The 26,555-nt window shown below is 41.9% G+C and overlaps 1 protein-coding gene across 3 annotated transcripts in view; it reads right to left on the bottom strand.

Moving 5' to 3' along the window:
* Positions 1-26,555, bottom strand: part of CDH12 (cadherin 12) — a 534,988-nt gene that overhangs the window by 181,478 nt on the left and 326,955 nt on the right. The gene's annotated exons all lie outside the window — the stretch shown is intronic.

Genomic DNA, 26,555 nt, shown 5'->3' with positions numbered 1-26,555 from the left:
ACGAAAGTAGGTCAGTATAACTACGTCTCTCAGAAGTGTGAAAAATCCACACCCCTGAGTGACACAGTTAATTCAACCTAACCCTTGGTGTAGACAGTGCTAAATTGTTGGGAGATCTCTCCCATCGACCTAGTTACCACCTATGGGGAGAACCCTTCCTGTTGGCATAGCTAGTGTCTTCACTGAAGCAGTGCAGTGGTGCTGCTGCAATGGTTTAAGTGTAGACAAGCCCACAGTTTGTTGAAAAGGTAATATCATTGATCAAATAATGATTGGATGGCTCATTACATATGTGATTGTTTCCAGAAGTTGCTATTATTAACACTTGAAGATTATTTAACAAAATGATCAGTTGTGCCAGAATCATTTTAACATATTTTAGTGAACAATTATTGCAAATAGCGTAGAATCAACTTTTGGAGGTTGACACAGGAGGTAAATAAAAGACAACTTATCCAAGCCCTCAAAGGTTAACACATTGTTGTTAATGTAGCCTCACACTCTACAAGGCAGCAGGAATGGAGGGAGGAGACCCAATAGACACATGGCAGTGGCTGCAAACATTCCCTGTGGAAACTAAACCTGATGATGAACCGACGCTATCCCACTGGAGTGCCCACTCCTTCCACTTTCCAAAGTGATGGGGAGTGCGTGTGTGTGTGTGTGAGAGAGAGAGAGACACATATTACCCCTTTAAGTACACTGACCCCACTTTACATTTCCTTTTTACATAGATCAGCAGCTGCTGCCAGCAAGCTCCCTCCGTCCTGGGCCCTGTCATGTCCCATCCCGTCCCCCCTCAGTGGAGATTGGGGTACAGGAGTGGGGGGCAGGAGTAGGGAGGAGGGGGGCACCCTGACATCAGCACCCCTCTTCTCCCCCACCTCCTGCACAGAAGGCAGGAGGCTCCCAGGAGCAGCTCCAAGGCAGAGGGCAGGAGCAGCACACGGCAGTGTGAGGAGGGACACCTGAACTGCCGGGCAATTGATAGCCTGCTGGGCGGCTGCTGCACAGGGAACTTAGGGGAGCTGATAGGGGGGCTGTCTGTCCACCCTAGTTCCAAGCCCCCGCCAGCTAGCTCCAACAGGCTGCTCTTCCTGCAAGCAGTGGACAAAGCAGGCGGCTGGCAAACAATGTTATATGGGAGCATTGTGCAACTTTAAACTCGCATGTTCTCTAATCGATCAGCAGTGAAACAACGATAACCTGGGACGATGTGAAGTGAGGAGTCACTGTAATGGAAAAATTGAATAGAATATTATGAATTTAACAGCACAGTCCTTTTTCACTGCATATTTTTCTCTTGTTCTTTTAATACCAGTGTAGTTTTGCATGATGGTGCATGCATGTAAACTTGCTGGAGACGACAGCTTCCCACTCTTCCCTCTCCCTTCACTCCCTGGAGCTTAGTTCACCTTGCAGTTGTAAATTTGGAAATGTTAATATCAAGTTGCCTGACTTAGAGCTGCACGCTGATTCTAATAAGAAGAACCTGAATTACTGGATTTAGAGAAACCTCATCAATAAGCCTTTTATTTAATTTTCAACAGGGCATATCTCCTCACCAGAATAGTTGCCAGTGCTATGTCACTCAGTGTAGCCAGAATTCATGGCTCATGAGCCCAGCAACCACCAAATTATAGGCCGTCATTCACCTAACACACTATTTTTGGTAAGACAATTAATAAAATAAAGCATTAAATGTGAATGAGAAACACTAGGCCAAATTCTGCACTGATGTATATATCCCATGCCACTCCACTGACTTTGGCTCTCTAACTATAATATAGATAGGAGGTAGGAAGGATGGTCTATATAGAGCACTGGACTATGACTCAGGAGACCTGGATCTGGTTCTGACACAGACTTCCTGTATGACCTTGGGTAAGTTCATGAATCTACCCTCTTCCTCAGCTCCCCATCTGGGAAAGTGAAGACAATGACTGAGATATTCAGAGACGATAGTGACAAGGCCCATATATATACCTATATGGATGATTACATTTTATAGAGAGAGGAATAAGTGCAATATGTAGGGAATTTTCAAGTGATACACACTCAAATATATATAAAATAGTTGTACAAAATCTTATCATAATGTTTGTGTCTTTTTATTTTAATGAACCAATAAAATATTTACACTGCCTTGAACCCATAATTCATACCTATGCAAAATGGGTGGAAAGTGTCACAGCATATAAGTAGCAGCAATTTATATCCAGTTTGCACAGATATAAATTATTCTTTAGGACACAAAGCAGTCAAGAATCAGGCCCTATAAATCTCCCATAGTATTTGCAATTGGAATACTGTAATATTATTTGAGCAAATCAAATCAGTCTAGCTTCACTGTATATTTTGTGTAAAATATAAACAAGTTTTTTAACATCCCCCTACCCCTTTAAAAAACATAGGTAAGGATTGTTTTGTGTTGATTTAATTTTTAAGGTATATGAAACTCGTCTGTACAGCACAAGAGCTATTCATGAAAAAGTAAGCATTTTAAGTTAGTTTTATGACTTTCTATTTCTTGACAAACTGCAATGATTTTATATATATATTACTGAAAGAAAACTGGTCATTGTTTCATCTTTGCAGCCTATTTATGACAGCTGTTAAACTGCTCGAATGCCAGTTGCCAGAATTAATTAGGATTATGTGTGAATCTTCTTCTGAATCCACAGACATTCATCGATTTATTCAAGGTCTCTACCACTGGCATCAATTAGGGTTAAACTAGAAGCAGTTACCTGCTGTCAGATTGATACAGCTGGTGTTGACAACTAAGGGCTATTAACTGGATTTTATTATTGTCTCAAAAATGTGTTCAAGATTTTACAAATGGTTCATTGCCCTAATCATTGAAATGAGATTTTTTTTTTCCTGGCTTTCACTTAACTGATATGCTTTTGTTCTCAGAGGGAGGAAAACTTATTGCAAGAACAAACAGACTGTTCCTCACAATACAAACGGTGATTATGATAATTGATCAGACTGCACAGAGAGGAAGGCTCACTATACCTCCCTAATAGATTACTGCGCATGCAAGTTAGAAATGTGTATGTATATACACACTCCCACACACCCCTCAATATTTTCAGATTTGGTGATTAAAATCCATATTTAGGCACCAAAAGAAAAAAAAATGCCTCATTTTCAAAGGTGCTGAGCACCCACAAACCCCACTGTCTTTGGCGGCATTATACTCCATATTTACATTAAAATGATCAGAATATGGTCTCCAGGTTGGTTAACAACTTGCTAGTTCATCACTGCTGAGGAGCAACATGACTAGCAGGATCTTAATAGAACATTGGCATCTTCTCAACTCAGTGATCTTACATATTTTCCAGGGATTATTTTTTGCTTATGGCCATAGACAGAGTTCAAAAGGGTGTCCTTTACTAATTAAAACAAGTTCATTGACATGCCCTACTTGAACCATCTTAACACAAAAAAAAATCATTATGCTTAAGCCTCCCCTCAAGTTTCTTAAAAGACCACCTGGGAATTGGGCATCAGAGTACATTTTTAAACAGCCATAGGAGTACAGAAATTCAGAAGTCTAATATAAACATCCCTCATAGATAAGAATGTTTACGCAATCTATACGTCCAGCACATACTATCGGCAAAATTCTCTGGTGTTTACATTGTGTTTTGGAGTTTTCCCTCAAAGATTTTCTAAAAAAGATTCACAAAACATTGATGTTATTTACGTAAATTAGATGTATTTATTTTTAACTGCATGTGAGTTTCAAAGGGGGATTTGTTTAACATACATCAAATCTAAGGGCCTGTGGTATGAAAAGTGCTCAAAGAGGTGCTCAGTAACCTACAAGATTGGGCCTTTAGTGAACATCCATTATCATGTACTACACAGTGCTTCAAGTAACAGAAGGGAAAGGAGTTGGGAGAACATCACCATCAAATGAGCCTAAAAAAAATAATTTAAAACGATGATCCATGGAATGTTGTGGGAAACTCCAACACCTCTTATGGACCCTTTGAACTTACCAGATGAAAAAAAGTTCTTCCACAGAAGCAAATAGGAGACAGGTGTGCCTAATGTTCATTTCCTCTTACTTATTGCTATTTATTGTATCAAGAACAGACACAAGGGGCCAGAGTTTGATCCTTACTCCTGTTGAGTAGGCCTTTTTTCATGAGTTGTCCCATTGGCATCATGAATAAGACTACACCATCTAAGAGTGCAGAATCTATCATAAAAGATGTAGGATATTACAGAGCTGGATTTGATATAAAATCTAAATATTTAAATGGATAAGAAGAATAGAAACATTGTAATCAAGATAGCAGTATGGAGACATGACATCCACCTTGGGCCCAACCCTGCAAAGTCTTAAACACCTTCAACTCTCACAGATTTCAGAGGGAATTGGAAGATGTTCTTGTCACAAATCCTAGTGAGTTCCCCTTCCTGACCACCCATAGGACAGCTGTGAGGGGAACCCAAGCCTCTGTGCTCTGGATCCCCTGGGGTGTATTAAGCTTCTGGAGCCTGAACAGAGTCCAGCCCTTAACCCAATCTCAGGGTATTTAGGGGGCAGACCTTCTATCTGGCACCTCCTTTCTGAGTGTTAGAACCCGCTGTCCAACCACCTAGTCCTCTGGGCACAGCCCTGACCCCTCTGACTCACCAGTACTTAAACACACCCCGAACTCCATCCAAAAGGTGGGAAGCTTCTGATCTGCAGTTTAATTCCCTCAGGGACAATCAATAGTTGTGAAGCAGTCAACATACATACACTTTGTTCAGTCTATCAACTTTAAGCTCTTTATACGTAATCATATAAAGCACAGGCTAGTACAGATCACAAAAAACAATACAACATTCTAAATCCGCAAAAAGAAAAGGAGTACTTGTGGCACCTTAGAGACTAACAAATGTATTTGAGCATAAGCTTTCGTGAGCTACAGCTCACTACATGCATCCAATGAAGTTTGCTGTAGCTCACAAAAGCTTATGTTCAAATACATTTGTTAGTCTCTAAGATGCCACAAGTCCTCCTTTTCTTTTTGTGGATACAGACTAACACGGCTGCTACTCTGAAACCATTCTAAATCCGAAGTCCCTCACTAGCTCATCCTTCCTTCAGAGAGCATCTGTGTTCCATCAGCCAGGTAAGCAGGAAGGGTCTTCACCACACTGCCTATCGTGCCCATGCAGCTGCCTTTATCCCTTCTTACTCTGGTATAAGATGGCTCTCACTCCCAGTTCCTTTCTCCCCCCTGCCCCCATGAGTCCCTGTATAGACTTCTGCTGGGGTCTCTTGCTCCTTTTTTTTCCTCCTGGTAACTTTCCATTAATTCCAAACCCCCTTCCTTTCAGACATGAGGAGGTATCTTCTGCCAGCTAGAGCAGACCCATTGTCCCAAGGGGTGTGTGTGGGGGGGGTGTTTTAATAAATGTTCACCATTGTCTCTGGCTAATTTAAGGGTTGCTTCACATACATATAGGCTTTCTATGACAACAATTTTGTGATACAATCTCACAAAATACAGATAGAACCCCCCCAATTCATCACAGTTCTCTGACAGGAAGTACTCAGGACCTTATAGAATGTGGCCCATTGTCTCTTGACAAAGCAAATACCATTCATATGACACTCAGGCCTGGTCTACACCAAAAGCTTTGATTGACCTATCTATGTCACTCAGGCATGTACAAAATGCATATCCTTGATGCATGTAAGTAAAACGACCTGAGCCCTGGCATAGCCACCACTAGGTTAACAGAATAATTCTTCTGTTGATCTGCCTACCGTGTCTCAAGGGGGTGGTTTTAATACAGTGACAGAAAAACAATTTCCATCACTGTATCAATTGTCTATACTACCAGTGCTGCAGCAGCATAAATGCAGCACTGCAGCTGTAGTGAAGACACTTAACACCTCATTAAGCTGCACAGTGTACTTCAGTGCTCACTATTAAAGATTCAGCATTTACCAAACAGTTGCCACATTGTGTTATCTGAGATATTGCAGTTATTTACATTCTAAGTATAGGAAAAATTCCTATTCTAAGTATATGGAAATACTGTGGAATCCATAATGATAGTTAAGAATTTTGATTACGTAGGATAATTTTGGGGTAAAAAATTTTCAATCCAAAACTTAAATGACTCCTATCTGTCTTGTTCATACTTCTGTATAAAATCCTGAGGCCAGCTCTATGTAAAGTCAACCACATGATTTTTTTTTTTTTTTGGGGGGGGGAGGGGGGGGGGGCACATTGCCAAACTTATCTGACTTTTTTTTTTTTTTCTTAACAGAGATGACCATCAGACATCTAGTGGAGGATAAGCAGAGCCAACTTACTATTATTACTAGTAATTATCTTGTTTTTATAACTGTGCTGGATTCTATCACTTAGTTGCCAACATGCAAAATGTTATCCAATAGCCAATTCTCTACTTTGGTGTAGGGCCACTAAGCTACTAGTCACAGGAGGGTAGTATGGGCCATATTGCCAACTCTCACGATTTTATCACCACTCTAGCAATTTTGTGTGTGTGTTTTTTTTTTAAATTAGTCTCATGAAAACATGATGAAAGACTGCCAACTCATGAATTTTTTCTTATTCAAAATGGTCACCATTTCCTATGACTAGCAATAAGTCTGAAGCCATCAAGATGCCTGCCATTTCCCTATAGACTATCTTCTTGTGGGAGCAAGGCTAGCCTGAAAATTGGCTGTCACATCCCACTGTTTTCAATGAAATTTGAAGCAGCCCACATACAAAATGACTTATGGCTTCTACTCTGTTGTTCAGAGGACTGGAGAAGATATAGGGACTGTGGGGAGCAGCAGAGATGGGACACTGAAAGGTGTATGGGGAGAGTGAGGAGGAACAGGGCACTGTGGGAGCAGAAGGCAGATGTAAAGGTTGCAGAGGAATGTGGGGGAAGGAGAGAGGCTAAGAGGGATGCAGAGGACAGTGGTGGGGATGGGAGATGGCAGCTCCACCAGCCCGGGGGTAGTGGTGGATAAGGGGAATCTCCTCTAAGCAGCAAAGATAGGGCAGTGATGCAGTTTTGCCTGCTCTCACAAACTGATTGCAAGTCATGGGATTTCCATGCCTGCAGGAGGAGTGCTGCAATAAGAGAAGCTCCACTGTTCACAAAATGTTCAGGGCTAGGCATGTGAGATCCTCAGGATTAAAGACTCAGATCTGCCCTGCCACTGAGCTCTGACTTCATGTATAACTCTTTAGGAGAGATTCCTGGGGAAGCAGGGGGCAGAAAAGAGGGGAATCTTAGAACACATGGTGGTGGGATCTGGTGTATTGATATTGGAATGTTTCTGCACTCATATACTCATAGACTTTAAGGCCAGAAGGGACTATCTTGATCATTTAGTCTGACCTCCTGCACATTGCAGGCCTCAGAACCTTGTCCACCCACTTGTGTAATAGATCCATAACCTCTGGATGAGTTACAGAAGTCCTCAAGTCAAGGTTTAAAGACTTCAGGTTACAGAAAAACCACCCTTTACACTAGTTTAAATCTGCAAGTGACCCGTGCCTCAGGTTGCAGAAGGAAGGCAAACCTCCCTTCCCCCCGAGTGTCTGCCAATCTGACCCAGTGGAAAATTCCTTTCCGACTGCAAATATGGTGGTCAGTTGGACCCCGAGCATTTTGGCAAGACCAATCATCCAGGCACCTAGAAAGGAATTCTCTGTCGTAATTTAGAGCCCTCCCTCTTTTGTTCCATCACTGTCCAGGGAGATATCTGTAACTAGCAGTCGCCTAATGGCTACATGCCATTTAAGGCCATTTCAACATACCATTTCCTCCACAAACTTATCAAGCTCAGTCTTGAAACCAGTTAGGTTTTTTGTCCCCCTTGTTTCCCTTAGAAGGCTTCCAGAACTTTACTTCTCTGATGGGTAGAACTTTCATTTAATTTCAAGCCTAAACTTGTTGAGTGCCACTTTATGTCCACTGGAGTTTAACTTAAATAATTCCTCTCCCTCCCTGATATTAACCCCTCTGATATATTTATCAAGAGCAATCATATCTTCCCCCAGCCTTTGTTTGGTTAGACTAAACAAGCTAAGCTTTTAAGGATCTCCTCTCATAAGATAGGTTTCCCATTCCTCTGATGAGGAGGAAGCACTTCTCTGCACCTGTTCCATTTTGAATTAATCTTTCTTACATATGGGAGACCAGGAATACTGTGTGCAATTCTGATGAGGTCTCACCAGTGCCTTGTATAATGGTATTAACATTTCCCTATCTCTACTTAAAATACCTAGCCTGATGCTTCATAAAATTGCTTTAACCTTTTTTGCAGCCATACCACATTGGTAGGTCATACCACCAATGAACCAATACACCCACCCACATCTTTCTTATCCTCTGTCACTTCCAACTGATAAGTCTCCATCTTATAGCAAAATGTATAGTTAGTTCCACAGTGCATGACTTTGCACTATTAAACTTCATCCCATTTCTATTACTCCTGTTTTCAAGGTCATCCAGATCTTCTTGTATGAAATTCCAGTCCTCCATATTGGCAATACCTCCAAACTTTGTGTCATCCACAAATTTTATTAGCACACTCCCACTTTTTGTACCAAGGTCATTAATAAAAATGATATAAGATTGGTCCCAAAACTAGTCCCTGAAGAACTCCACTAGCAACCTCTCTCCATCCTGACAGTTCACCTTTCATCGTGACCCATTGTAGTCACCCCTTTAACCAGTTCCTTATCCATTTTAAATTTTCATCTAAATCCCCATCTTCTCCAATTTAACTAATAATTTCCTACATAGAATTGTATCAAATGCCTTACTGAAATCCAGATAGATTAGATCTACTGCATTTCTTTTGTCTAAAAAAATCAATTATCTTTTCAAAGAAAGCAATTAGATTGGTCTGGCATGATCTAGCTTTTGTAAAACAATATTTCATTTTATCCCAATTACCATTTACCTCTAGGTCCTTAACTATTTTCTCTTTCAAAATTTGTTCTAAAACCTTGCATATATTAGGACCAAACTAACAAATCTGTAGTTTCCCAAATCACTTCCCCCCTGCCCATTTCTTAAAAATAGGTTCTATATTAGCAATTCTCCAGTTATAGGATACAATCCTCCAAATTTACAGATTAATTAAAAATCCTTGCTATTGGGTGTGCAATTTCATGTGCCAGTTCCTTTAATATTCTTGGATGGAGATTATCTGGGCCCCTCAATTTAGTCCCATTAAGCTGTTTGAGTTTGACTTCCACCTCAGAAGTGGTAATTTGTACTTCCATATCCTCATTTCCATTAGCCATCCCATCACTACCCCTAAACTCTTCATTGCCCTTATTAAAAATATAGGCAAAGTACTAGTTTAGGTGTTTGGCCATGCCTAGATTATCTTTAATCTCCACCAATCCTCAGTGTTTAGTGGTACTATTTCTTCTTTCCTTGTTTCAGTATATGAATTCTGTGTAAGATTATGAACTCTATGGGACTGTGTCAGGCTGAAAACTCTATTTTGAATGTGGACCCTTTTGTCTTATCTATGGTCTATTTGTATCCATGTTGGGTTGTGTCATAAATATAAAGGGAAGGGTAATCACCTTTAAAATCTCTCCTGGCCAGAGGAAAAATCCTCTCACCCGTAAAGGGTTAAGAAGCTAAAGGTAACCTCGCTGGCACCTGACCAAAATGATCAATGAGGAGACTAGATACTTTCTAAAGCTGGGAGGAGGGAGAAAAACAAAGGGTCTGTGTCTGTGTGATGCTTTTGCTGGGGACAGAACAGGAATGGAGTCTTAGAACTTAGTAAATAATCTAGCTAGAGATGCGTTAGATTATGATTTCTTTAAATGGCTGAGAAAATAGCTGTGCTGAATAGAATGAATATTCCTGTCTGTGTGTTTTTTTTTATAACTTAAGGTTTTGCCTAGAGGGATTCTCTGTGTTTTGAATCTAATTACCCTGTAAGGTATTTACCATCCTGATTTTACAGAGGTGATTCTTTTTTACTTCTATTAAAAGTCTTCTTGTAAGGAAACTGAATGCTTTTTCATTGTTCTAAGATCCAAGGGTTTGGGTCTGTGGTCACCTATGCAAATTGGTGAGGATTTTTACCAAACCTTCCCCAGGAAGTGGAGTGCAAGGGTTGGGAGGATTTTGGGGGGAAAGACGTTTCCAAACAACGTTTTCTCAGGAACCCAGACAAAGTTTGGTGGTGGCAGTGGAAGTCCAAGGGCAAAGAGTAAAATAGTTTGTACCTTGGGGAAGTTTTAACCTAAGCTGGTAAAAGTAAGCTTAGGAGGTTTTCATGCAGGTCCCCACATCTGTACCCTAGAGTTCAGAGTGGGGAAGGAACCCTGACAGGTTGAGATTCCAAAGGTTGGTGAAAAAACAATAGAGGGCAACTGACCAAGTCCCCAAACATTAGAGATCTATGCACTATAGACAAAAGACTGGTCCCTACTCAGGGGAATTGGTTTAGTAGTGGGGGAGGTCACCTTGGCAATGATGTCACCTGAAAGGGGTTTGTGCTCATGTGATGAAGCTGGCAAGGGTATCATCTGACAGAGGGGGACTAAAAAGATTTAAAAGGGCAGAAGCTGTTCTACTCAAGGGACATTTCCCCCAATCAATGAGGAAGATTCAGCCACGCATATCGCAGCCCACAAGCCATGCACTGAAGCAGGAGTCTGGACAAACCAAGGGACTCTGACCCCAGCCCAAAGAATGCCCTGGAGTGATGAAGGAAGTGAAGCAGGAACATGTATAGTATTTGTTGTTTTATATGATCTGTACTCTTCTGTGCTTTACATGATTAAATAAAAGAGCATTAACATGTTAGATTCTGTCCCAAGGGTGTCAACATGAGTTATCTGCTTCACAACTGCTGTGTGCCCCTGAGAGCACTAAACTGTAAAGTGGAAGCTTCACACCTTTCAGTGGAGTTCTGGGAAGGGTATGTTTAAGTACAAGGGAGTCTGAAAGGTCACCACAGTATTCAGAGGTGTTAGGTCCAGCTCTCAGAAGGGGATGCCAAATAGGAGGCCTGGGTCCTGTGAGAGTGCCTATGCATCACAGGGTTGGGGCAGTGGCTGGACTTTGTTCAGGATCCAGGGGCTTAAAACATGTGAGAGACTTTGATCCCCTTGCAGCAGTCATAGTGAGTGGTTGGAAGGGGGCACATGCAGTGATAAGCTGCCAAATCTTAACAACGGGTTGTCCCCCCCACCCCCCCAGGACTCCGGCCCCATCCAACCCCCCCCCCCCGCGTTCCTTGATGCCCCCCCCAACCCCATCCACTGTCCCCTGACTGCCCCCAGAACCGGGCAGGAGGGTCTCGTGGGCCACCGTAGTGGGTGCCCACCCCACCCCTAAGAGCCAGAGGCATCTGCAGGGGGGTGAGAGGGGGAGTCCCGGAGGTGCTTACCTGGGGCAGCTCCCAGGAAGCATCCAGCAGGTCCCTCTGGCTCCTAGGGGCAAGGGAGCGTAGCTGGGGGGGAGCAGGAGGAGTGACCACTCCCCCACTGATCACATCAAAAGTGGCACCTTAGGCGCCGATTCCCTAGGTGCTCCGGGGTTGGAGCACCCACGGGGAGAATTTAGTGAGTGCAGAGCACCCACCGTCAGCTCCCCGCCCCACACCTGGCCTCAGCTCACCTCACCTCCTCCTGCTCCCCTGAACGCACCGCCCCTCTCTGCTTCTCCGCCCCCTCCCCCGGGTTCCCGCGAATCAGCTGTTCAGCGGGAAGCTGGGAGGGCGGAGAAGCAGGCGGCGGCTTCCCGCTCGGGCCGAGGGTGGTGGAGGTGAACTGGGGTGGGGAGTGGTCCCCCTGCCCCCCCCCCGGGTTACCTGCTGCGGTGCGGGCGGCCCTATTTGCACCCCCCCCCCCCGCCCCAGCTCACCTCCACCTCCCTGGGCCTGAGCAGGAAGCCACGGCCTGCTTCTCAGCCTGCCCCAGCTTCCTGCTGGAACAGCTGATTTGTGGGAAGTCTGAGGTGGGGGGAGGAGAAGCAGAACGGGGCAGCGCGTTGAGGGGAGGAGGCGGAGGCAAAGCGGAGGTGAGCTGGGGCTGGGGCTGGGTGGGGCCGGGGGTGAGGGGAGAGCTGCCGGTGGGTGCTCCAGGGCTTCTAAATTTAACAACCAGTCTAGCAAACCGGTGGGAACTGGCTCCAGCTCACCACTGGGCACATGTTAGGATCTGTGTCAGCGAGGCAGAAGAGAAGTACTGGGACAGAGGGAGGCAGGGATGGGAAAGCTGGGGAAGAGGTGCTCCTGGATCCATGGTACAAAAGTTCTCTGGGATATCAGGAGACAAAATGCTGCTGGGTAAAGACAGCAATAGGAAATGGACGGCAGTTACTCTCTTCTCACCTCTAAAAAAGGGGAAAATGCTTACAATGGCATGTGGCCCATCGGCGAATGCCAGTAGCAAAAATCCCCAGCAGCCAGAGATGGGAAACTAGACGTGGAGGGCTGTGAGATATTACAGAGAATTATTTCACAGGTATCTGCCTGCTGGGTTTTGCCCACCTACTCAGGATCTAACTGACCACCATGCTTGGGGTCAGGAAGGAATTTTCTTTTGGGGTCAAAAGCGCAGAGACCCTGGATTCCCCACCCCCACCCCCACCCTCCTCTGCAGCATGGGATACGGATCGCTTGCAGGTTTAAACTAGTGTAAATGGTGGATTCTCTGTAACTTGATGTCTTTAAACCATGATTTGAAGACTTCAGTAAGTCATCCAGTGATTAGGGGTCTATTACAGGAGTGGATGGGTGAGGTTCTGTGGCCTGCAATGTGCAGGAGGTCAGACTAGAGGATCAGGACCTTTTGACCTTAAAGTCTGCGTTTATGGAGTCTCCATCTGACCAGTGAAAGAGAGAGGTGTGCATTAAAAGTAGATTTTTCAACCTGAAATAGTCACACACACACAGGCAGAGGGGGTTAAAAAGTCAAAAGTTCAAATAATACTTTAGGCTATTTTTTTTTAATCTTTTTTTGGTCCAATCTTGATTTTTGAAGGTCTGATTCATCATTTTTGATGTTTCAGGTTGGCAATAGTGTGTATGCATCCTTGTGAATGCAACAATTCTCTACAAACATTAACTAATTTATCACAACTCCCGATTCAGAATCATTACATAAGATCTTCAATTTACATGTGATGAAATTGAGACAGAAAAGCTGACGGTCGCCTGAAAAAGGCCAGCATGGAAATTAGTATTAGATTTAGGATTAGAATATAGGAGTCCCTTTCTCTCAGTTCTGTACTTTCTCCACTAGACCAGACTAGATCATACTATTGAGCTACTGCTCCTTGTAGCCAGAAGCAGCAGTGACTGCTCAGCAGGCAGTTGTCCGAGAATGAACTGATGGTGGTTCTTATGCCCTCAGTGGCTCTGTGGGTAGCACTAACACACCTCGAGTCATTAGTTGATTATGACGATCACTGGGCAAACACCACAGAAACACCCTGGGCATCCACTAATCACATATGTTGCCCTGTATCATTGAGACACCATTAAGACTTCAGCCTACAGAAGCTAAGGGCTCCATAGCAACTCCATACAATAAACTAGCAGAGAGAACTATTTTACCCAATACATGATTAAACCAAACAATAATACAGCATGGAGCACGTGGAGATATCACGTATTGTGTGAGAGGCCAGTTCTGCCTCTTTCTACTTCGAATGCCCTCAGCAAAATATTTTTTTTTATTTATTTTGAGTCACAGCAATCCATATAATTAAAACCAATAAACTAAGCAGAATCAAAACCACAGTAAGTAACAAACTAACAGTAAGTGCTGACGACAGATGAATCCAAACTGTCATTCAAAATTATGCTTGCTGTATTAGTTAGAAACTATCACTACTAGCAATGGCATCAGTAAATAGTTGAAGGAATGTAAGAAATTAAGATAGATTGCAAATTATAAATCCCATGGCAAGTGGTATGCAGTAAAGGAAGCCAGGGAGGTTTGGTAGCATAGTGTTTCTATTGGAATCCTGGCTCTATTGAAGTCAATGGCAAAACTCCTATTGACTTCAACAAGGTCAGGATTTCACCCCCTTATTTCCACTAATGCCATTTCTGTAGCTCCTGCTGCACCTTTTTACTGCTGCAATTTCTGCTTCTGCTTGCCATCATTATCTTTTATTCTTTTGGGTTTTTCAAAATCTTATCTAATATTATTCTGTTTTCATCCTGTTCTTTCACTGCTCTGTTCACATTTTCTAGTACCGCCACACAATAAAAAAGAAGATCCTTTTATTAGTGTGTTTGTGAAATTAGGTTGCTGTACCTTAGTCCAGAGGAAATTAAAATTTAAACTAGAAACCAACAATTAAAACTACATGTAATTTTATTTCAAGTTCAAACATGTCCATTTTCTTCTGATTCTCTCATCTATCCTCTTGTACCTCACCTATCTCTTACAAAGAATATCACAATCAGCCAATGGACTAATTGCCTTCTTAGTAGCACTGAAGCAATCAGGTCAATTTTTGTTTTGACAGTTTTCTTTCCCCACTTCTGTCTCTGCTTCTCACACATTTCATCCTTAAGGTCAACAGTTTTGTTGAACCTGATGAACATAGCTGATGAGATAGGCCCTCACCATGGAAAGAAAAGTAGTCTACGAAGTATCTTGGGCAATTCCAAAAAGGGTGTTGGAGATTAAAACGGAGACTTTGAATGTGACTTGATGTTCTATGGGAGCCAGTTTACTGAGTGAGGTATTGAGAGACGATGTTGTGAGCAGTTGGTGTGCCAACCCAAGGACCCTCACGCTTCAAACACTCTTATGTAACAGTGAGAACTGTTGATCTTCAAGTTGAGATTAAAGCTAAGACATGAAGCTGAACTTTACCACTGAACTTCAATAAAATGCGATGTTTGAGTTATGGCTCCAATGTGACTCCACAACATTGGGCACTCAGTACTGTAGCAAAGCAAAGACTCACTGGCATGGCGCCTCCTGCTAGTCTTCTGGGAATTAGCTCTTTTCCAGCGTCAGAGCACCCTCTGTTGGCCAGTGTCTCCCCTGCCTCAGCCCCCATGTCCCCCCCGGACCCTTTACCTCAGTGTTCTGCCCCAGCAGTACCCTCACACTCTGGGTCTCCCCACCCAGAGGAACCTCCTTCCCCTATGCCCACTTTGCCTCAGTGGCTACTGCCAGTCATCATCTAGCCCCCTCTCACTGGTGCAAACTGCAGTCTGTAAGGGCCACTCATCATTGGCAAGGGGGTAGGACCAGTTGCCTCCTCCTATCCCTGGGCTACACCTCTGTAGCCCCAGTACCTCCTTTAGGCCTTTACCAAGGCCTCAGCCTGGGCAATTGCCAGGCTGGAGCTCCTCTTGTCTTTCCCCAGCACCGTTCTGCTTCAGATACCCTGCTCTCAGGCTGCTAGGCCATTCCCACTCCAGGGCTAGAGTGAGAATCGTTCAGCTCCTGGCTCACAGCCCTTTTATAAGGCCAGCTGTGGCCTGATTGGGTGTGGCTCCATCTGTGGCTGCTTCCCCAATCAGCCTAGCCTTTTCCACCAGAGCCGGGTAACTGCCCCACTACAAGTACCCTTTGGTGATACCGAGGCCAGCAGAATAATTTATTACTTTGGATTTGTATCTATAAAAATTCTACTGTATGGTCTATTCTGAACTGTAGCTCACTAGATTCTATTAAACCTTTTAGGTATAGTTTATAGGGCAGTATTATGGTATCCCATTGATTTGTATCATCTCACCATGTTTCAGTAAAGCCTATTATCTTATGACCACCTTCTATTTCAAGAAACCTTAGTTTTTACTTATAAGATTCTTGCACTGATATAGGTAGGGACTGTGGGACATTTATTCATTTTTATTTTTAGCTGTCTGACTATTTTTAACTCCATAGCCTGACACTCTTCTGGTTTTCCAGAACTTAATTCTGTGATCTCAACCTGTTCCTCCTTCAGTTCTGATATAATTTCTGTTTTAACCCTTCACTGGCTACAGAGTGGTTTTTGGATTACCAGATGTCTATGTCTAACCTGAGTGTTCCCCAGTATAAGAACATAAGAATGGCCATACTGGGTAAGACCAAATGTCCATCCAGTATCCTGTCTACTGACAGTGGCCAATGCCATGTGCCCCAGAGGGAGTGAACCTAACAGGTAACGATCTAGTGATCTCTCTCCTGCCATCCATCTCCACCCTCTGACAAACAGAGGCTAGGGACACCATTCCTTACCCATCACGTCTAATAGCCATTAATGGACTTAACCTCCATGAATTTATTCAGTTCTCTTTTAAACCCTGTTATAGTCCTAGCCTTCACAACCTCCTCAGGCAAGGAGTTCCACAGGTTGACTGTGCGCTGTGTGAAGAAGAACTTCCTTTTATTTGTTTTAAACCTGCTACTCATTAATTTCATTTGGTGGCCCCTAGTTCTTATGCTATGGGAACAAGTAAATAACTTTTGCTTATTCACTTTCTCCACACCACTCATGATTTTATATACCTCTATCATATCCCCCTTTAGTCTCCTCTTTTCCAAGCTGAAAAGTCCTAGCTTCCTTAATCTCTCCTCATATGGGACCCATTCCAAACCCCTAATCATTTTAGTTGCCCTTTTCTGAACCTTTTCTAATGCCAATATATCTTTTTTTGAGATGAGGGGACCACATCTGCACGCAGTATTCAGGATGTGGGCGTACCACGGATTTATATAAGGGCAATAAGATATTGTCCATCTTATTCTCTATCCCTTTTTTAATGATTCCTAACATCCCGTTTGCTTTTTTGACTGCCGCTGCACACTGCATGGACGTCTTCAGAGAACTAGCCACGATGACTCCAAGATCTTTCTCCTGATTAGTTGTAGCTAAATTAGCCCCCCATCATATTGTATGTATAATTGGGTTATTTTTTCCTTTGTGCATTACTTTACATTTATCCACATTAAATTTCATTTGCCATTTTGTTGCCCAATCACTTAGTTTAGTGAGATCTTTTTGAAGTTCTTCACAATCTGCTTTGGTCTTAACTATCTTCAGCAGTTCAGTATCATCTGCAAACTTTGCCACCTCGCTATTTACCCTCTTCTCCAGATCACTTATGACTAGGTTGAATAGGATTGGTCCTAGAACTGACTCTGGGGAACACCACTAGTTACCCCCCTCCATTCTGAAAATTTACCATTTATTCCTACCCTTTCTTCCCTGTCTTTTAACCAGTTCTCAGTCCACGAAAGGATTTTCCCTCTTATCCCATGACAACTTAATTTATGTAAGAGCCTTTGGCGAGGGACCTTGTCAAAGGCTTTCTGGAAATCTAAGTACACTATGTCCACTGGATCCCCCTTGTCCACGTTTGTTGACTCCCTCAAAGAACTCTAATAGATTAGTAAAACATGATCTCAGAAACCATGTTGACTTTTGCACAACAATTTATGTTCTTCTATGTGTCTGACAATTTTATTCTTTACTATTGTGTCAGCTAATTTGCCCGGTACTGACATTAGATTTACTGGTCTGTAATTGCCAGGATCACCTCTAGAGCCCTTCTTAATATTGGTGTTACATTTGCTATCTTCCAGTCATTGGGTACAGTAGCTGATTTAAAGGACAGGTTACAAACCATAGTTAATAGTTCCACAATTTCACATTTGAGTTCTTTCAGTACTCTTGGGTGAATGCCATCTGGTCCCAATGACTTGTTACTGTTAAGTTTCTCAATTAATTCCAAAACCTCCTCTAGTGTCACTTCAATCTGTGACAATTCCTCAAATTTGTCACCTACAAAAGACGACTCAGGTTTGGGAATCTCCCTAACACCCTCAGCCGCGAAGACTGAAGCAAAGAATTCATCTAGTTTCTCCATGATGACTTTATCATCTTTAAGTGGTCCTTTTGTATCTTGATCGTCCAGGGTCCCCACTGGTTGTTTAGGAGATTTTCTGTTTCTGATGTACTTAAAAAATATTTTGTTATTACCTTTTGAGTTTTTGGCTAGCTGTTCTTCAAACTCCTTTTTGGCTTTTCTTATTACATTTTTACATTTAATTTGGCAGTGTTTATGGTCCTTTCTATTTACCTCACTAGGATTTGACTTCCACTTTTTAAAAGATGCCTTTTTATCTCTCACTGCTTCTTTTACATGGTTGTTAAGCCACGGTGGCTCTTTTTTTAGTTCTTTTACTGTGTTTTTTAATTTGGGGTATACATTTGGAGTATATCTGTCAGCTTTTCCTCAGCATCTAGATTAAAATCCCCTTCAGACCTTGCAAATAATCTCTGCCAGCAGTCAGGTTCCACTTTGGTTAAATTAGAGCCCATCCTTTCTGCATACACTCTTACTGATCCACAGAGTTCCCAAGTGCTCATAAATCCTCCTCCTTCATACCAACTTTTCATCCATTCATTGTGCTTCTGACAATCCCACATCTGTCTGAACCTGCATATACAAACAGAAGCATTTTAGGGAAACCTACTACAGACAGAAGCAGCCTTTTTTCTAGTCATCTAAATTTAGCTACCATGAACTCTCTCCTATACATCCTTAGGTCACAACCACAGGCTCATCCTCAGCACCATCTTCTGTCTAGATGATTCATTAAGTCTGTTGCCACCAAGAAGGGAAACCACTGAATTGTCCTCACAGTCACAACACAGTCTTCTACCTGTGACTGAATTCCATACCACCATCAATTGATGAGGTCTCACAACTGTAACCCCTCTCTTGTGTGACCTCCTTAGTGTGCAAAGAATGATCATTAATCAGCCCCCTTTACTTCTATCAGAAAGTGTGTTACAACTCAAGGAGTCTGTCCTCCCATTCCACCTGGGTCTCCCTTTCATCATAAGTCCACTTTTTTGTCATTTCATGAAACAAATTAAAATTAAGGTTTCATCTGGTTTGTTTGATCACCACATATTTTATGTAATTCTTCGCAATATAAAAACCACAGACAGAAGCTGCTGCTGTGATAGATACCTAGCTTTCTAATTTTCCTCATTAAAGCTTGACATCAGCCAGTTTAAGAAGCAAATCCACGAGACGAAAAATAGCAACACGTGTGTTATATTTAATTCTCAATCCTTTACAACATGTTTCAGTGATACTGCATCTTTCTGAACCTCATACAAAAGATAAACTTACAAAAGGAAACATTAAAAGCAAATGTAAGTTGCTACTGGGAGTTTATTTATTTCTACAGCTCCACTTAAAATTCCATCCCACAATTTCATGTGCATCTGTCAAATATATTGTGTGTCTTGTGTACTTTATGCAGTGAACCAGATGCAAAACTTTCAAAATCCTCCATTTTTCACTACTTAATATTAAAGGAGAGAGGTGAGGTCAAATGGTCTGAGCATAGTCGTGTGAGCTGGGAGCTTCTGAGTTCTAATCCCAGTGCTGATTCCCTCTGTGATCTTGAGCAAGCCACCTAATCTCTCTTCCTCAATGTTCCCATCTGTAAACCTGGGATATTGCTGCTCTGCTCGTGAACTTCACAGGGACATTGTGAGAATTACCTGATTTTTTTTAAAGCCCTTTGAAGATTAAAAGTGCTAAGTATTACTAATGTCTCATATATTCTTAAAAGAAAATATACATGTTAGGAACAAAGCAATCACCACAAAAATACCCACAAGAGGCATATAGCTAAGACAGAACATCACTGATTAAGGGTTTATCTAAACTGTAATTGGAGGTGTGATTTGCAGCTTCTGTAGACATACCTGTGCTGACCTCTAGCTAGCTCATTAAAAATAGCAGTGAGGTTGTGGTGTCATTGACTTCAGTGTGGGCTGCACAATTCCTCCTGGCCCCCTGGGTAAGTACTTGCTTGTGCAGCCCTCGTTGTCATGACCTCACCTCTATTTTTCACAATCTATCTAGATTTCAGTGAGCATGGGTAAGTGTACATGAGATGTAAATCACAGCCTGCCTGCTGTGTAGACACACACTAATTGAACAGAAGCATCTAAACTACCAAACAAGGGTCCCAATTTTAACGTCCAGTACATTGGTTCATCTCCCATTGAAATTAGTGGGACGTTTCATCCATGGGGTTGAAGTGGGTGTGAGAGTTTCTGGTGGGGTCAGACAACATGTGAATAGCTTATTAATAGAACTACTGCTGTTCTGAAGCTGTTCATTTAACTTTAAGTGCAATTTGCCCACGATCCGTTATATCCAACAAGTGAGTAACTGGGATGTCCTTCTCAAGGGACTGAATTAACATATGTCATAAGCAATAGTCCATGAAACATCATCTCTTTTATCTCCTTGAAAGTGACATCAGAGGAATGACTAATGGGAATGATACAGAGAGCTCTTCCTATTTCTCTTTGCAGTAGCCTGGTCTCATTTGTGAGTTTTGAATCAGGTGTGCTAGCACAAAAGCTGGGTGACAGCTGGCAAATGAAATGTTACGATGGTATTACTCAACAATAGAAATCTATTAAATATATAATTTAAAAGAAAATCAGATTAGCCAAGGCACATGCCTCAATAAAGATTAAGGGCATGGCTACACTTGCAGATGTAGAGGGCTGTGAGTTAAACCCGCCTTCAGAGAGCGAAGTAGGGAAAGCACTGCAGTCTGTCCACACTGACAGCTGACAGTGCACTGGCGTGGCCACATTTGCAGCAGCATTGGGAGCGGTGCATTATGGGCAGCTATTCCAGCATGCAAGTGACTGCAACGTGCTTTTCAAATGGGGGGGGTGGAGTGTGACAGGGAATAAGTTGTGTGTATGTGGGGGGAGAGAGAGTGGGTTTTTGGGGTGCTGAGGCTGTGTCAGCATGCTGTCTTGTAAATTCAGACCCACCCCCCACCGCCTCTCTCTCACTCACTCAAAGCAAACAGTAAATGGTTGCTTTTTCTCGGAGCTGATAAGCAGCCGACTTCTCCGAAATGGAGCTTTGAAAGGGCATTTCTGCATTCCTGCAGCCAGTTTCACAACAATGACAAGAGTGGCCACTTGACTTAAGGGGATTATGCAACATTTCCGGAGGCTGATCAGAGAGCAGTAAAGCAACACCTCGTTCATACTGGTGCTGCGGCGCTCCAACGGGGGCGCAGCAAACGTTCTTCCACTTGCCATGGTGGAGTACCAACAGTGCTGTAGCCGTGGAGTCAGAGCGCTCTACATGCCTTGCCAGTGTGGACGGGTAGTGAGCGAGGGCACCTGGGGCTCCTTTATTGTGCTGTAACTTGCAAGTGTAACCAAGCCCTTACACTAAATTTTTTGTGTAAAGGGCAATATGGTTTCAAAATACATGTATGGACTTAACTTCCTTTTAATTGTATTGTTTTATTTCCTTCAAGTGAATGTAGTGTTTGTGAACAGTGTCAGATTAAGTGCCCCAGAACTGGAAATCTTCTGTTTATCTAGAGGAGGATTACAGCACATGCTGTTCAAGATTTCTTCCCTATGCGTCCCCATCATCCAATTTTGTTTTGGAGGCATCAGCCTGTGGGAGAGAGGACAGCTCATTCTCCTGGAACATTCAGTCCTTGGTATCAACACAGGCACCAAACATGCCGGTGATTTTTGTAATATTGATATCTCTCCATCATGAAATGGGCTGATGCCAGCAACTCCTTTCCCATCAAGTGTGTGTGTGGTCCAGTGTTCATATTTCAAGTTTGTTGGCCAGATTATCAGGCACCATAAAGAGAATTTCCCTGTTGGCTCCCTGGTGTGAACATCTGCCTTCCCATACTGGTGTAGGTGGACCATCAGGGGCATGACAGAATGTGGAGAGGGCATAGCGTAGTAGCACTGGGTTACACCTATCCTGCAGTGGCATAAGGACCATTAAGAACCTTATGTCTTAGTCCTGCTAGCAGCTTTAAATTGTGTTGGAGCTAGAGCTAGTCCTGAGGATCAGGATCATATCGTACCCTTCTGTGCCAAACAGAGGTCTGAGGAGAGAATTTTGCCCTTTGTGGGTTGTTTATATATAAATCCATCTAATTTGCTGTGCTTGATGTCATTTTCCCAGCATCTTGAGGCATTAAAAATCATAAACATAAATAGTGTGTGTGTGTGTGTGTGTGTGTGTATACACACACACACACACACACACACACACCATGTTTATGCAATTTTTAATGCCTCAAGATGCCAGGAAAGTGACATCAAACACAACAAATGAAATGGATTTATTTCTAGAATCAAATAAGCATACAAAAATCCTCCTCATTTGCACAAATAGAACTCAGGGCAGTATTGGGCACAATATTTGCATTTTAATCTAGAACTGCTATAGACAACTGCTGTAGAGACTTCCCTGAGTCTCTTGCCTGTAAATCTGGCAGATTCTTACTGTGCTCCCACCCTACTGTCCAATATGCAGGCAAAGGATTTCTGAAACCTTGATTTACTGTTCCATTTACAATGGCCAAAGTGTGTTGTCAAGAGAATTCTTTACGGCCAGCTTTGAATGTGTCAACCTTAAGCACTATTTCAGGTTCTCTAACTGTGAACTAGCCTAATCCTCATCAGTTTCTACAACTATCATTTGAAATGCAACCTGACACTTTTTAAGATAGTCTCCTGAAAACCAACATAAACTGGATTGAGAGTTTTGGCTGATAATATCTGACATTACTGCTGTAAATCTCTTCCGTTCTGTTCCAGGTGGCTTCCAAAATTAAGTAGTCATCTCTAAATGTTTAGTGAAAATGGTAGCTGATTTAATAAGCACATTAAACCTTTATTTATAAATTACAGAGCTATTGTTAGTGCTGCAGTTCTATAATAAGCATATCACCCACAGTGCACCTATCAGAGAATTGTCCTGTTACCTGACTGGAAGAAAAAGATACAAAAGTTGTAATTCCAAGCACAAAATAGTCTTACATGCCACATGAAAAATCCTGGATATTCCAATACTTCAAGAAATAATAAAATAGTGCTAAGTCAAGAACTGCTTCCCAAATATACGGCTTTAACTCGATGCTAAAGAATCATTACAAATAAAGCAAATATTGGATTTTCGAAAATATGTAGGAACTAATTTGTGCACCGCATGGAAAACCTGAGATATATCGCCACTGCTACAATGATCAACAGCCTCCCCTGCCCAACACACTTTTCAAGATTCATGGATCCTACACATGCCTATCACAACAAACGGTGTACCTCATCCAGTGCTCTAAATGCCCCAACAACAACTGTGTGGGTGAAACTAGAGAATCACTATGCTCTTGAATGAACTCACACAGGAAAATGATAAAAGACAAAAACACCCCATCACCTGTGGGCGAACACTTTTCACAAAGCCATCACTCTCTGTCTGATCTAAGAGTCCTCATCCTCAAAAGAAACCTGCACAACACTTTCAAAAGATGAGCCTGAGAGCTTAAACTCATTACTCTGCTAGACACATAAAATCATGGACTGAACAGTGACACTGGATTTATGGCACATTACAACAATCTGTAATTCACTAACCGCCTCTTTTTGTCTTATTATTGCAGAGGTGTTATCAGGCCACTCTAACTTGAATGGTCCCTCAGCACATATTTTAAGTATTTATACTAAAAATCTGTTGCATTTTGCTGTGATGCTGAAAGTACCTTTCCCAGACTTGAAGAAGAGCTTTGTGGCTTAAAAGCTTGTCTCTCTCACCAACAGAAAGTTGGGCCAATAAAAGATACTCACCCACCTGGTCTCTCTAATAGAGGTTTCATATCATGCAATGGGGGAATGTCTGTGAATATCCTCTTCCCAGTTGGGTGTGCATCCTTTGCTAGTATTCAAAAGGTTAAATAACAGCTCTATCCTAGATATACAGCTATTTACTATACTTTCAGTTGGAGATTATATATATCTCCAACTGAAAGTACAGTAAATAGCTGTATATCTAGGATAGAGCTGTTAATTTTATATATATATATATATATTCGGGAAATCAAGCAAAGAAGCAGCCACGTAAAATAATGTATTCAATGATCTCTGGTGGATTGTTGGAGATAAATGCTTATGACAGATACAATTCTGCCTCACCGAGGAAATTGATAATAAACATAAAGTAGAACCATACATTGTTTCAATACACGATCAGCTTAAACAGTTTTCATGTCCCAGAAACAGATCTGTGTTTTCTGCCTTAATGTTAATGAGACATTCATTACCCTTTCTCAATTATTGTGTGTTCCACGAGCAGATCCTTCATATTTTATTTTTATCTTCTAGGTAGAAGTGGCACACTAGGGGCACATTTCCTTAAAGTGTACACTAAGTACTCAAGATGCATCAATATTACCTATCTTAAAGTGCAATTATATCCATACCCCTATGTGTGATAAAGAACTCCTCTTTTCAGCAACTTGAATCAGTTTAAAAAAAGACTTCAGAATGAAAGACAAGCCTGGTTAATCTGTAAAACCTACTCGTGACTAATATTGCTCTTTAACCATAATGGTTCTTTTAGTTTGTAAAGATGTACAAATGTTACCCACTGTTCATGCAAGGCTAATATGACCCAGTTATCCTTTGTCAGTCCAAAACTTCCCAGAATGATTAGCAAATCATCTTACATAAGATCACAAAAACCTATGAGCCGTGGTGATGCTATGGTAGCATCTCTGTGTGCTGAGACAGAGTAAAGCTTAGCAATCCTGTACCACAGGAGAAGATGTGATTTAAAACCTTGCAAAGGATTTCCTCTCTAGCATCTTCTGTATAGGACAGAGGAAGGGGTGAGTTAAAAGAAAATATAATGTACAACCATAGCAAATTTGATGATCACTTTTATTATTTACTTACATTTTAAAAAGTGAGAGGAGATGCAGGGTTTCCTAAGTCCGTGTGCTCAAAAGGTCAGGCTTGTGTCAGATCAGCAATGCTGTAGTGTATCAGGATTTTTCAGCTACTTTGACTAAGATGGGATTTGTCAAACAAACATTCAATCTCAAATAAACAATCCTAAAGTAATTTGAAAAACCCAATACAGAAGACAAAAAGATATAAAGCTACATTGTCTATCTATCCATGTCTGTATAACACTCATCACTACCGTACGTGAGCACCTATTCCTGATGTCACCAAACACTGCATGACTCCAGGAACTACAGGTACAATAAATCTCAGACAGAGCATCAGGGACCAAATTTTATCATTATATTAGTTTGCTTTTGCGGGGGGTGGGATGGTAAATAGGTTCACCATGTTACCTTTTGTGTTTTGTTCTCAGTATATATATTTTGCATTTCAAAATTTTATCTCTCTCTATTTTAGGATTTTATTAATGCCTAAAGCTATAATATTTGAACACATTCCACTTTAGATTGGCAAAGCAAAGTCCCTAGCAGATTTTATGGAGTCTTCTACTCTTCTTTCCCTGGTTCTGAGGGATTTGCTTGGGGCAGGAATGGTAGAGAGGTGACATTGTTGTAAATATCATTCAGGTTACAGTTAGAATATGGTATTCATTCCCCACACAGACAGAACCATTTACATTTGAAACAAAGATGGAAAAAAAGATCTCTGTGATAATAAGCAAAGTCAATGCATGATGTTGCATTTCTATTGCAAGCAAAACTCCAACACTCATTTCAGTGGCAGTTTTGAGTGCCCAAGGAATGAATCATTGGCCTCTGACTTCCACTGAGTAAAGTCCTATGGTCAAATTAGAATTTATGCATAACAGAGTAAAGGAGAAATATGAATTAGGTAAAACATCACTCGGTCAATTTCCAATGCATCATTCAGATTTTGACATATCCTACTAAAACTTAATTGGAGCTGTTAACTACTCCTCCAACCTCTGTGCAACTTTGCACATTGGCTGCCTGACAGTTTAGGCTGCATCTTATCTTTCATTTCAGAAGACTCTTTTCCTACTGTTGCCTGCACCCCACCCAACTGGTTGCCAACTTAGACACGCACCACAGAAGAAATGATGATCACTGTAACACACACACACACAAAGTCATGGTTCAAACAAACATTATCTTGTAATGCAGCCCTTATACACACGCACGCACACACACACACTATATATATAAGGGCTGCATTACAAGATAATGTGTGTGCACGCACACACACGCACACACAGTACAAGAGCTGCATCAGATTTGTATATTTGTTTGAAATATGTGATATGAGGCAACCTGTCCACCTGTCAGGCATGCATGGAAACAATAGGAATGATCAGAAAGTGAAGCATATGGTACCACAATATGATTTGTCCTTAACAGACCAAAAGCAAGTATTTGCCAAAAAGTAATGTGAGTAATAGTACCTAACTACAGAAATGACAGTTTACACATGCAGTACCTCAGTATGGATCAAGTGGCAGTACGCTTGCCCCTGGGCCCAAGAGTGGCAGATCCAAATCCGACCCCTCAAATTGATCTTACATCTAATTCTAACAATGATGAACAGCCCTATAATAGATCCTACTATGTTTATTACTACACAAAAATGTTTCAGAATTCCCAGATTTATGTTATCTCCAAAGCAAGGGTAATGTGAACATAGTCAGATAGTAAGGGTTATAAATTTGTGGATAAAAAAAATATTGATATCTACATTAGTCATATGCTGGG

Source organism: Chelonia mydas, chromosome 2 (assembly GCF_015237465.2).
Source record: "Chelonia mydas isolate rCheMyd1 chromosome 2, rCheMyd1.pri.v2, whole genome shotgun sequence".
NCBI lineage: Eukaryota > Metazoa > Chordata > Testudines > Cheloniidae > Chelonia > Chelonia mydas.
This window is presented reverse-complemented; position numbering and strand designations above follow the sequence as displayed.